The 10134-nt window shown below is 32.9% G+C and overlaps 2 pseudogenes; both read right to left on the reverse strand.

Annotated features, from left to right (window-relative positions):
* Positions 1 to 5573: 5573 nt before the first annotated feature.
* On the reverse strand, positions 5574 to 5692 carry LOC111737761 (annotated as a pseudogene).
* A 1228-nt stretch (positions 5693 to 6920) lies between these two features.
* Positions 6921 to 7039, reverse strand: LOC111737762 (annotated as a pseudogene).
* Between the last annotated feature and the right edge of the window lie 3095 nt (positions 7040 to 10134).

A 10134-nucleotide genomic window follows, 5' to 3' on the forward strand; every position in this document is an offset into this window, starting at 1 on the left:
AGCATTTAAACTTTTAACTTAGACAAAAATATACTTTTATTGTGGAAACAGTTTAAACTTTCCTTAATAATTATCTCACTTATGGAATAACATTTTTCTTGTATAATAAAATCACTTTTTTTTTGTAGTGCTAAGCTTTAACCTCCATGACAATAAAATTAAAAGGAAATGGAGTGAAAGAGCCAAATCTTGAAAGAACTTATAGTGCAATAATAATCATTTAAAAATCAACTATAACAGTATGAAGCTAGAATTACTAGTATTCTATGAATTGTCACCTACCCGGGTGTGATAGAGAGTATAACTATTGGTAACTGATGTATGTTTATGTTCCAAACAATTACGTAGGCATTTTTCTACAAAGGATATATGCCATGTCATTATTTTTCTGCTTGTTAAAATTAAAAGTTAAGTGCCTTAATTGTCAATGACAGCTGTAAAATGACTAACTGCTATAAAAGTAAATGACACACTAATATAAAGATACAATTTAAAATATACTCTCTTAGATAAACAGCTTAAAAATAGTTGAAAATACTGATAACTCTGTTTGCAATATGTTACTTTTATAAAGTGATAAGTAAATAAGACAGAAAGTAGGATATTTTGATGTTAATTGAAGAGGAATCAGAATAGGAGAGACAATATAGTTCTGCAAAAATAATACTCTTTTAGTTTTTGTTCATAAGAATATTAATTTCCTGAAGAGTATAGGTTTGTTCTACTAATTCTGAGTTTAAAAAGATGTGGTTTTTTTTTTTTTTTCAGAAGCACAAAGACTGAAATAAAAGTGGTTCTCTAGAACTTGTAAATGAAATCATAGCTATGTTGTTTCCTATTAAACTAAGACTTTAGTAAGAATATTAATGATTATTACTAATCAGAAGAATGAGTCAGGCATGTTAAAGGACAAACAATGGCTGATTCTATCACTGATAAAATTGAATTCCAGAAACCGTTTCTTCATCCTGCGACTAGTGAAAGATGGCCCATCAAATCTACAACTGTCGAAAACCTAACAGTATGGCAATTTAGATTTTTTTTTTAATCAAAACCTTTATTTGACTTACCTGTTCACATCTGGGAACACAAATTTAGCTAACGTTCTTATTACTTTATACAAGAAGCATTTCATTTAAAGTGGCATGTGTCCGTAACAAAATATAGCACAAACCGTGCCTCTACTCCCTGACCTACTATTAAAGAGACAAACTGCATTCTTTTAAAATCAGATATCCCCATGAAAAATATTTCCTTTCCTGACAAAGACAAAAGGTTAGATCAGATATACAACATCAGAGGAGCATTATCTTGTCAAGTGGCTAGAATACATTAATACCGAGAGGAACCTTTCAGTTAAAATTTTAAGAACGGGTGAAGGGAACTCTTTATACTTGCTATTTATATTACTTTCACTATGTGAAAAAAATAAATCTTGGTGACTATTCTGAGGCATACTGGAAGAAATCCAATTTAATTAGGAAAAAACACTGCTAACGTGGGGGTTGAAAAAAATAGGACTCTGAAACGAGTGTAAACCATTATAAAACTCAGTTTGTGATTAATAAGCAATGAATGCTTCCTTGACAGATATGCACTGTTGGTTATTTATTGAAGTTTCTTAGTTTACGTTCTACATGGCATGCTCTTTGTTTTTAAAGATAAGTGTAAAATTCTTTTCCTTGTTTACATCCATGTTCATTTTACTCTTAACAAGATAAATAACAATGAGGCTAGAGATGCTTATGCATGAAGCATCTGAGACTGCAAGTATTGGTTAATTGCCTCCATCTTTCCCTTTTGTCAGTGTTTAACCAGAAATAGCCAGAATGATTAATATGGTAGGACCCAGAGTTGTTCTCGGGAAAACATGGAAGTTCGACATGAAGGAAAAATATGTTGGGGACCAAGAAATATCACTGAATGTAGCTGAATGTCATCTAGAAGATTATATGGAAACTCAGGCCTGGGCACAAAAGTTAAATACTAGTTTCTTAACCATAACAGAACTCTGTTATGATGTGGGTGCTTCTTGGATTAGCTCAGGCTTTCGATGAGTGCACTTATGCTTTAGAAGTCAAGATTTGATCAATAATACTTTTTAAATGATAAATACTTGGAAGCATTGAGCGCTGAAATATACAAACACAACTTTGATCCTTGGGTTGCCCAGATTTTAGAAGTAGTTCTTCATCTCTATGTTAATTCACTTATTCATTCAACAAATATTTGTTGAGCACACCTCTGTGCTGGCAACGTAACAGGAAATAATCATGAAATAAGAGCTGTATAAGAAAAATATATGAAACAAGTTTTTACTCTGAGAATAGGAGGGATAGTTAGGGAGACCTTGCGGAAGGACATTTCATTAATCTGATAGGAGGCTGCCAATGGAGAGTGTTCTGGCAGACAGTATAAGGGCAAAGAAAAAGTATTCCTTTTTTTTTTCAAAAACACTGAAATAAGTTCAATAGGCTAGAACTTGACTTCTGTTTTCTTTTACCATTTTATTTTAACATATAGTAAAAAAAAAGAAAATGTATACTCTTATGTTATGTAAAACCAAGCTTTTCCTTTCGGTGGATTCTGATCACTGGAGCTCTGAAGATGGCTTTCATGCATAAATCTCACCCTTAAAACACTGGGTAAAAGCTCAAGGCTGAGTTTTTTGAAGGTCAAATGAGGATGACACATGTGAAATAATCTGAAAATAGAAATTTTCTGGATTCCAAAAAAAAAATGCCATATGAAAAAATTTGAGTATCCTAAAAATTAAAAAATATACTGTATGGATTCAACAAGAATTTACCACATTTACTTTTTTTTTTTGAGGGTGAGTTGATATACTATAAGCAAATCATAGCCACTGTCCCTTCTTGATAAAAGTTTGGTAGTCCTTCCAATATTTATGAACATTTTTTCAGATATTCACACTGACATTAACAAAATTAACATTAATTTCTTGATGTCATTTAATCTTCAATCTATGTTCAATTTTTTGAGTGGGGGAAAGTACTTTTATTTTTTAAAACAGACAAACAATAACAACAAAAAAATCTTTCCAGACTAATTAAACAAGATTCTCAAAGCACAAGCTTTAAAATGAAAAGTTGATGTGTATAAAAAATTTGTATAAAAAATGAAGGGCTTCTCTTCAGTGAAAGACACCATACCACTATCTAAAACTTGCAACATCTGAGACCACTGAGATCCAAAAAGAAACAAAAAAGCTCAAATTCCCTCTACTAGAAAACTTAGTATCACACCAGTGATTCTGCTACAAAATTTCTCAAATTCATTTGTTTCATGCTGCTAATATAAGGAACTAGTACCTGAGAATTCTCGCATATTAAAGAATACGGTTACTGTACACATATGCCATATTTTGTTGTTTTTGACCTTTCAATAATATTAAGATGGGAAGAAATCAGAAAGAGAAAAAGAGTTACATTCTAAGTAAAGCATTAAAGAGAGTGAAGACAGAATAATCCAGAAAAATATTCTCAGCAGAACTCCAAGTGGACTTGTACCTTAGCTACTTTACAGTTATTTTTTCTTATGATTAAATAATAAAATAAACAAGAGTGGCAGCAAGAATATTGGATTCATTAAGTAGCTACTATATGTCAAACACGAGACATGCATTACATGGATTTGCCCATTAAACTGCACAACGGTTATGCGGGGGAGGTATTGTTATCCCTTACTTTTAAAGGGGAAAACCGTAGTTTGTAGAAGTTATATAAATCAGTTGAGTTCTCACCAGTAAGAATGAGGTCAGGATTAGAATACAGAGATCTGGCATCAATCTGTGCTCTTTTGTTTTCCTTTTTTGTAATTGTTACTTTAGTAATTCATTTACTTATTTATCAACTAAACACTATGTGGTTTAAATTTAAGAAAACATATAAAGATATTCTCAGACTGCCTTTGACTCCCCATTTCTGCCAACTTATTCCCATATTACTATTTTCTTTTGTTTATACTTCTATAAACTTATGAACACCCAAGAAGCCTCTGTGCACATATATGTATGTACATATGTATATTCTTTTCCTTTCTTTTCTTATGCCAGGGCTAACATAGTCTTCATCTTTTTATGCATTTTCCTCAATATATGTGTGTATACACATATATACCATATACTTGCATATTAGCACATTTTTCCTATTTTCATAGCTACATTATTTTTAATGAAACAGATAAACCATAATGCAGTTAACTAGTCCATGACGAGAATTTAGATCGTTTGCAATCATTTTCTTTAAAAACCACTGCAGATCATCTTGAACTGGGATGGAGCCTCCAGCAGGATGTACTCGAGAGTGACTATGATAGCAGAAAGATAAATCTGCCATGCGTGTCGATTCTCTGAAATTTGGAGTTATCTGTTACAATACGGTAACTTGAGTTGTAGTAGTTTAATCGCACTGATGGCTCCAACCAATGCCCTCTCTGCCCCTAGTTCTCAGAGCCATGCAGAATCTGGATTGACAATGTTCATTATTCTGGTCAAGTGGGTAACAAAAAAAATTGATACAAGCAGAATCTTCACACGCACACCAAAAAAACAAGAACATTTATACTTATTTTAGACACCTGATATTGCCAAGAGATCATGTCTTGACCAGACTGCCACAGGATGGGAAACCACGTGGAGAAGAACTACGTCATCCCAGCCAGCACCATCCTAGACTGGTCTATGCCTGGCTGACTGACCAGGTTACCACAAGTTTCCCATCCATGACTGCAGCAGATTAGCAGAGACAACCAACCAATTTATAGACTTGTGTAGGGGGAAAAACCTACTAAGTTTTATGTGCTTTGTTATGCAGCAAGAGGTAACTGATACAGCATATCCAGACTAGTATATTAACTAATCTATATTTCATTTAAATAAGCCATTTGTTTTTGCTTCTCATTCTAGTGTTGCTCAAATTCTTTATGAAAATGTGTAGCAAATGTATATTTCTTTTGCTTAAAAAAAAAAAAAAAAGTACCAAGACGCAAAATTTGTTTCTATTAGCCCTGATCATAATTAATCTAGTTCAAGCAATTTTAGTATTGCCGACAAAACTTCACCTTTATGCCATTATCCCATTTTATTATGGGACAATTGTACAATCAACACAAACAGAGAAAGAACAGTTATTTCCATAAGTGTGTAAAAAAACATCATGATAAATTATTTATGAGGTTTTTTTTTTCCATTAAGAAGAATGAGGGGTGCAAGTCTAAATAAGAAAATGAGCTGTTCAGTGTGAAAACAATTGAGTCTAATCTAGTTGGTGATGTTCATCCATTAGATGATGCTTGAGAGAAAATTTGAGGCTCAATAGAGATATCTGTGACTTCTTTACAGTGACATTTTCCTAAAGCTCTGATATGAAAGGGATTGATAAAGCATATAACAGATCTGAAGAAATGAAGGCAAACGAAAAAGCATCATGGTAAACAATCTCATTTACTTGGAAGCAATTGTGAAGATGTCTTTTTTTGTTTTAGGCGAGGCAACCCTTGGTTGACCTCACAGATTGCAAGGACCTTGTCAGCTTATGATTCCTTATTTTTTACACCTACAGCACCTGGTCTTCCTAGGTGGTCTCCCATCCAAGTATTAACCAGGCCTGAATCTGCTTAGCTTCCGAGATCAGACAGGATCAGGCTTGTTCAGGGTAGCATGGCCATAGACTGGAGATGTCTTTTATGATAGTTGTTCTTAACCACTTAGAGTCATGCTGTCTTGGAATCTAAAGAAAGCTAAAAACTCCAAAATGTAAATATCCATATCCATCAAGTTTTAATATATTTCATAATAGTTCAGAAAATTTGACCCATCCACTGACAGAATCTATATCAAAAATCTGCTCCAGGTTAAGATGCTTTGCTAGAGAAGAATATTTCTAACTCACATTCTTTTGTGAAATTAATTTTTAATAACATATTAGTATGGAAATATATACATTTTTCCAGAGATATAAAAATTCATAATGTGTGCAGAGGCTTTAAATAAAAGGAAAAATATAGACTTTTCAGATTTTTCTCTAGCTATTTTAGAGCCTGTTTTAGGCTCTAATATCTGAGATAAACATGTTATATTCAGGTATCCGCACATTCAATGTCTTAACTATAGTCAAAAGGAAATGACAGATTTTGTTTTGTTTTCTAAGAGTCATATTAAATAACAATGACAAAATGCCCTCTATCATGCTCTTTGAGACAGAAATACGAAAATTTTGCTTTTACTAATGAAAAATAAGTGATGAGTTTCTCTAAGGATTGTCAAAGATTGAGGCCTCATGTGAATTTTAGTTCATTTAATATCTTTAAGATTTCACATCCAATATAAGATTAATCTATGCATGTGTGTGTGTGTGTGTGTGTGTGTGTGTGTGTGTGTGTGTGAGAGAGAGAGATTCTGTTTGAGGTCATCGATCATTTCATCATGAATCACTGATCTAATCAGCTAATCAGTCTATTCTGCTAAACGTTGAAAATGAGTCACAATGTAAATATAGCCTAATAATAATTCTTGATGACATTTATGTGCTGCAAGAATTTCACATATAGCCATTCAATTCTCATACCAAATTATAAGTAGGCACAATTATTACCTCTTTTTTAAAAAAGAGGAAACAAGAGCCAGTTCAATATAACACACAGCTGGAAAAAATGTATTAAACTTAGAAGTCCAAGTCCATTCTTTAAAGAGTTTTTGAGAGATGGCTTTCTTTAAAAACAGTTATTAGCTCTGAAATAAAGTTCTGTAAAAGGACCAGTCATGGGTTAGAGATGAAAGGGTGCTTTAATCTCTAACATAATTTATTTATTTATTTTTAGGCAAGGTAACCCTTGGTTGACCTCACAGATTTCAAGGACCTTGTCAGCTTACAATCTCTTATTTTTTATTTTTTTTTTAACGCCTATAGCACCTGGTCTTCTTAAGTGGTCTCCCATCCAAGTACTAACCAGGCCCGAGCCTGCTTAGCTTCTGAGATCAGATGGGATAGGGCTTGTTCAAGGTGACATGGCCGTAGACTCTATCACATTTTGAAGTTATAGCTAAGATATATCTTAAAGTTATACATCCTCTATGATTAGGTAAGGCAGGACCTCTATAGCACCTAGTTCTGGGGCTGTGGTAGAACTAATCAATATGATGACATGATCTGTTTGGGGTTTCTAACCATTCACTCAACACTGAGTTATGCATGACTGTGGGCTGACTATGCGTTAATAGTCATCAAGCTAAATGATTGCCCATTGTAGCATCAGTACCTAGCATTTTACTTTGCCCATAGTAGGTGCTTAAATGTTTGCTGAAATCTAGAACTTGGAATGAAAGTTTATACAACATGATGTTTGGTTCATGTGCAATCAGAATTGGTAAAACAATTAGGGGAACTCTAGGATATGCCAACTTCATAGAAATAAATTCAAGGATATTAATTAACACAGTAGATAGTTTCCTAAAAAGCAACTTGAAAAATCACACCTTTTGCAGCCCAACCATATTTTCTATTGATTTACATTATCTACTTAGAGCTCTTAGCCTTTATTTTGGATTGATCTTTGGTTGGCTCAATCTTCCGTTAATTGAACTCTGCTACTTCCTCATCTAATGTGTCTCCCCCATCTCAAGTGGTTAGTGATCTAAGCAACCACTACACAAAAAGAATTCCACGAAAAAGAATTTTACTGCTAATATATATGTATATATGCATAACATCTGTAAATATATATAATATATTATGTATGATATATAGCAAATAATAGAATAACTTTTTCTAATAATAATTCAATTTTACATATCAACTTTTTAAAGAAGAGATGTACTACTTAGTTTTTATAGCGGTAGTCATTTTTGAAAAACAGTTTATTAGGGAATAATCACAGTATTGGATTTCTTTGCAGTGTAGAAATTATGAATCAACATTTTCCTTACTGATGAATTTCATTTCACTTCACATTGTCATGCCCTGTTCATCAGTTTTCCATGGAAAGCATTAGTTATGTATAGGTAATTAAATTATAGTCCAGCAAAATAATAAAAGCATAGCTTTGGAGTTAGGCTGACCTAGGTTCAAATTCCACTTGAGAACTCACTGTATTTGTATCTTTGGGCAAATTATTAAACTTGGTCACTAATCTCTGAAAATTGTGGCAATAAGAACTCATGGGATTTTTAAGAGATAAACTACAGTAAAATAGTAAACCATTTAATACAATGTCTGGTACATGGTAGCTACGTTTACTAATATTATTTTTGTCATTACTAGTTTCATTAGTAAATAAATACTGGTGCATTTACTGGTACTTCTGATTCAGGCTTTATTGTCTAAAGTTTTCTGGCTTTTAGCAAGAAAATTCTGCCTAAGTCTTTTATTGACTATATTTAAAATCCAACATTTTATAAATAATGGAACTTAACTCAATAATAGCAAAATGAAATCTAACAATGGGATGTTGGTTTTATTCACAACCAATGAGACTGTTGATTCATTCTGTCAATTCGAGCTCTGCATTTGATAGGATTATTATTAGAATGTATGCTTGTAAGAAGGAGACTCAGACAGACAGTTGGAAATTAAGTGTGGAAAATGCTTTAAAATATGAATTTGCTATAAATCATGAGAGGTGCAATGGTGTTAAAGAAAACAACATAGGTCAGAGTATAATTACATCAACAAGTTTGTGAATTGCCTAGAAAGGTAACAAATATTTCTGATTTCCAAAACAAAATTAATAACACTGAATATGTCTCTCTTATTCATCAGCTATACTGTATAACATATTACAAATATTAAGGGCATATAGACATAAGTTCTAGCTAAATAAATATTACCCTATACATCGGTCAAAATTTATTTTTGTGATGAGTTCACTTAAGTCTAATTAATAGGCCTGTTAAATTTGTTCCAAAGTTTGCTCTTCTAAGGTAAATTCACAAGTGGTGGATTCTTCCAGTATTCCCTTACTCTGAGTTACAATTAATTTGGTAATTTACAGGGGGATGGTTTCCAAAAGGCCAGGAAGGCAGGGGTCCAATACGATAATCCCTATATTCTGAGGCTGGGTAAATGTAGAGCTGGAAGAGAAATACTCAGATCTGCTAATAGAAATTTACTGTCCCAGTTCCTCACCAATCAGATTGCCAATCGTACCTCATTAGTTTCCTAATTAAACTGTAAGTGTAATACATACACACAGATCATGTTTTTGAGCTACTGAAATACATTCATTTTCCAAAGGGCTAATCACATTAAATTGCTGAACCTAGAAAAAATTAAATTCTATAGCTATAATAATTCAAACTTGCCAGCATAAACCCATTTTTCAAAGAATAAAAATATCTACGAAATAATAACATTATTATTCTTGGGAGATTATTTTTTTTACTGTAGCAATCAGGTTTTAATTATGAAGTGAGCATCAAATATGACAACTAGCCAGTAAAATCAAATGACTATCTTCTGCCCAGTCAGCTTTCTTATTTCTCTTTTTGATTACTCTTAAGAAAGTAGAAATGATTTTTTAAAAATTCAAAGCAAGACTGAATTAAATACAAATGCCAAGTGAAGAGTGTGATAAGATTTTCAAGTCTATGGGCACAAAAGCTATTTCTGCAGTATCCTTGCAGGGTGATTTCTTAAGTGGGAGATAGCTCTGATTTGACAATGGTTCATAAAAGTATTTTCATCAATGGAAATACTGCAATGAGACAATGCTTCCTGTCACTTAGAAACAAAGTCGGCATTCATCTCTTTTGCACATTTAATATACCAGAGGCAGAAAGAAAGGTAACTTTTTTGTTTGATTAAAGTACATTAAAAATAGTTATGTGGAATAGACGTCTTGCTGCTACTAGAATTTTGTATAGAGAAAAAGCAGGACACTTATCAGATGGATTGCATGTAGTGTTATACATACTGTAAGAATGCAAAAGTATTTTTCTACAGATGAGTCAATAAGGCAGACATGGCGGGAGGCTTAGCATTGAGGATAATAAGGGACCCTGCCCAAAAAGGCCCTGATGACTGTGGTTGTTGAGGATAATCTGTGAAGGCCAGGTTGTTGGAATGATTCCCTCAGGCCAAAGGAAATTGTGTTTGGAGACTTGGAGGGAATTGAAGT

Source organism: Pteropus vampyrus, unplaced genomic scaffold, assembly GCF_000151845.1.
Source record: "Pteropus vampyrus isolate Shadow unplaced genomic scaffold, Pvam_2.0 Scaffold30, whole genome shotgun sequence".
Lineage (NCBI taxonomy): Eukaryota > Metazoa > Chordata > Mammalia > Chiroptera > Pteropodidae > Pteropus > Pteropus vampyrus.